The following is a 3372-nucleotide window of genomic DNA, read 5'->3' on the forward strand; positions in this document are numbered from 1 at the left end:
CCCACCTGTCTGACGCTTAGGGGGTGCTGCAGCGGCCCTCCAGCACTCCCCCTTCCAGCGCCCATGCACACAGGTATGTGCTGCCAAACATAGAAGAGCGTCTGAGCAGCTGTGGAATGCGCAGCTGAGGCAATGTGTCGGGGATGAAACGTGCAAACTCAGCAGCCACCCACTCTCTCATATTTTTCCCTCAGTGTGTCATTGCACTGGAGCTCAATCAAACTCCATTTGCAGGTTTGTTGGTTGCGCTTTCCACGTCAACTCCAAAAGGATTGGCGAGGCAGTTCAAACCTGCTTTTTTGAGCTTCAAAGTCAGCAAATCCGGCGTCGGAAGTCGGCGCAAGTTATGTTGAGTTATCAGCAAACTGTGCTCTCGGGAACACAGCCGGTAGAGATGCTTCTCCTTTCATTGTCTGGCAGCTGGGAAAGTGGCTCAAGTTTTCTTTCCGCATCTGGTGTCTCCCACAGGATCAGCTTGGTTTTAAACGCCTTCTACTGTACTGTACAATATCAGAGATGACACGGCCCTCCCTGCAGCCTGCAGGTTCATCGCATTCAATGTCTTGTGATGTCCGCACAGAAACGCCACTTTCACACATAAATGTTTCATCTCGGAGCGCTCTGTTTGTGGTCTTTCCCTTTGCTTGTTCCACTGGACACACAGATCTCCTCGATGCAGCTTCCGAAACATCTTTGCACGCTCTGCCCTTGGCTTCACAGCCTTCGCATCAGCCGTGTGATAGGGCAAGTCACCATACTCTGTATCTAGACTCGCCAGAATGCCTTGAACTGGCGGTGATTTAAACCTTTGGCCTAATGAAGTTAACTTGCTCGGCGTTATGATGCTCAATTACATGATCCATTTTTCAGGCTTCTTGCCACATAACGACTCCTGGCTGGTATTACGCGCAGTGGATAAGCTGTCCAGCTCACCTGGTGACGTTTTCGTCCCGCATCCTCTCACGTATTCTTTGCCCACCAATCCCACTCCTATGTCCAACATCGCGGGTGCTCCGTCTGTTGTCAATCCCCACGAGTTTTCCCCAAGGCAGCCCCATCTCATTTTACACATCTGGATACATCTTCAATACAGATCTTGTCCTGTAGTTGTGCCATGCATAGGACGTAATGCCAAAACTCTTCTGTTATGCAGGCTGGAGTCAACTCCACCCGGGAATGAAAATTGACAGCTGGGCAATGTCACTTGTGTCGGTGCCTCTCATCCGCACCAGTGAATATGCGCGATAAATCTTTTCCCTTTTCCACAAGCTTGTTCTTTTAGATTGGTGGAAAGCGGGTCTACACGTTCAGTCAACGGTGTTTCTGCTCAGGCTCTACGTTTGAAAATAGGCTGCCTCTTTGTCCTGGGCCACCGTGTCACAAAACTTTAAGCAATACAGTTTTTGATAACTCTCCCTCTGGTAGAAGGGCGGGCTGATTTTGCAACTTCTTCTGCCACAATAAAAATAGCCTTGACAGCAGCCTCCGCTTTGTGATTTGGCTTTTGTGAACAGAGCTGCCGGGCCGCTTAAATCGTTTTAATTCTTCCACCTTCTGTAGCCTTTGTCCATGTCCATATTCTTGTCTATTGTCTTTGTGTTTCCTTAGTACGTTTTTCATGGTGCCTTCTAGATTATGCCGTAGATTGCCTTTCATTACGGCCACACTTCTCCCAACCCCACAGAAGACACACAGCTTTGCCTTTTACCTCCGTAACATGTACTCTGCCTCCCACTCTGGCTTTAACCGCCCTGTTCTCACCGTCCACCTTCCGGTTTAGCCATTATTGGGGAGCGGGGTTGCTGAAAGTTGACATCGCCCTTGAATGCTGGATGACTAACGAAGCGAGGCCCACTTGCGGCGCTGATGATCGCCCCCCGGGGCTTAGCCGTTGCAGTCTGTGGGGAAATGTAGGTCTTGGGTGGCGTGAACACAAGCAGGCGGCGTGTGGCCTGCGGGCCGGTTCTAATACTAAATCAAATATCATCCGGGGGCCAGATAATTCATATCGCGGGCCCGGATCTGGTCCCGCGGGCCTGACTTTGACACCCCTGGTCTAGGTCCTAAGTGGTTTTAGATTCAGGACCTGCGTCTAATGTGGGTCAGGACTTTAAAAAAAAGCATCAAAATCTCCCTTTTTGTATTTTCACAAATAGAATAAAGGTTTCACAAATCTGAAACTGTGTTATAAAGAATCTTTTGACCCTCTGGGATAATGCAGTCCAGATTTGATGAGTGTAGGTCTAGTGGTTTTAGATCAGGACCTGGTCTAATGTGGTCAGGATGCGAAAAAAGCACTGAAATCTCCCTTGTTTGTATTTTCACAAATAGAATAAAGGTTTCACAAATCTGAAACGGTGTTATAAAGAATGTTTAGACCCTCTGGGATAATCCAGTCCAGATTTGATGAGTCTAGGTCTAGTGGTTTTAGATCAGGACCTGGTCTAATGTGGTCTAGATTTTAAAAAAAGCATCAAAATCTCCCTTTTTGTATTTTCACAAATAGAATAAAGGTTTCACATATGTGAAACGGTGTTATAAAGAATATTTAGACCCTCTGGGGTAATCCAGTCCAGATTTGATGAGTCTAGGTCTAGTGGTTTTAGATCAGGACCTGGTCTAATGTGGTCTAGATGTAAAAAAAAGCTGCAAAATCTCCCTTTTTTGTATTTTCACAAATAGAATAAAGGTTTACCAAATCTAAAACGGTGTTATAAAGAATCTTTAGACCCTCTGGGATAATCCAGTCCAGATTTGATGAGTCTAGGTCTAGTGGTTTTAGATCAGGACCTGGTCTAATGTGGTCTAGATAAAAAAAAACATCATAATCTCCCTTTTCGTATTTTCACAAATAGAATAAAGGTTTCACAAATCTGAAACGGTGTAATAAAGAATGTTTAGACCCTCTGGGATAATCCAGTCCAGATTTTATGAGTCTAGGTCTAGTGGTTTTAGATCAGGACCTGGTCTAATGTGGTCTGGATGCGAAAAAAGCACTGAAATCTCCCTTGTTTGTATTTTCACAAATAGAATAAAGGTTTCACAAATCTGAAACGGTGTTATAAAGAATGTTTAGACCCTCTGGGATAATCCAGTCCAGATTTGATGAGTCTAGGTCTAGTGGTTTTAGATCAGGACCTGGTCTAATGTGGTCAGGATGCGAAAAAAGCACTGAAATCTCCCTTGTTTGTATTTTCACAAATAGAATAAAGGTTTCACAAATCTGAAACTGTGTTATAAAGAATATTTAGACCCTCTGGGATAATCCAGTCCAGATGTGATGAGTGTAGGTCTAGTGGTTTCAGATCAGGACATGGACTAGTGTGGTCTACATGTAAAAAAAGCACTGAAATCTCCCTTTTTGTATGTTCA

Source organism: Notothenia coriiceps, unplaced genomic scaffold (assembly GCF_000735185.1).
Source record: "Notothenia coriiceps isolate Sejong01 unplaced genomic scaffold, NC01 NC01_scaffold00029799, whole genome shotgun sequence".
Classification (NCBI taxonomy): Eukaryota; Metazoa; Chordata; class Actinopteri; order Perciformes; family Nototheniidae; genus Notothenia; species Notothenia coriiceps.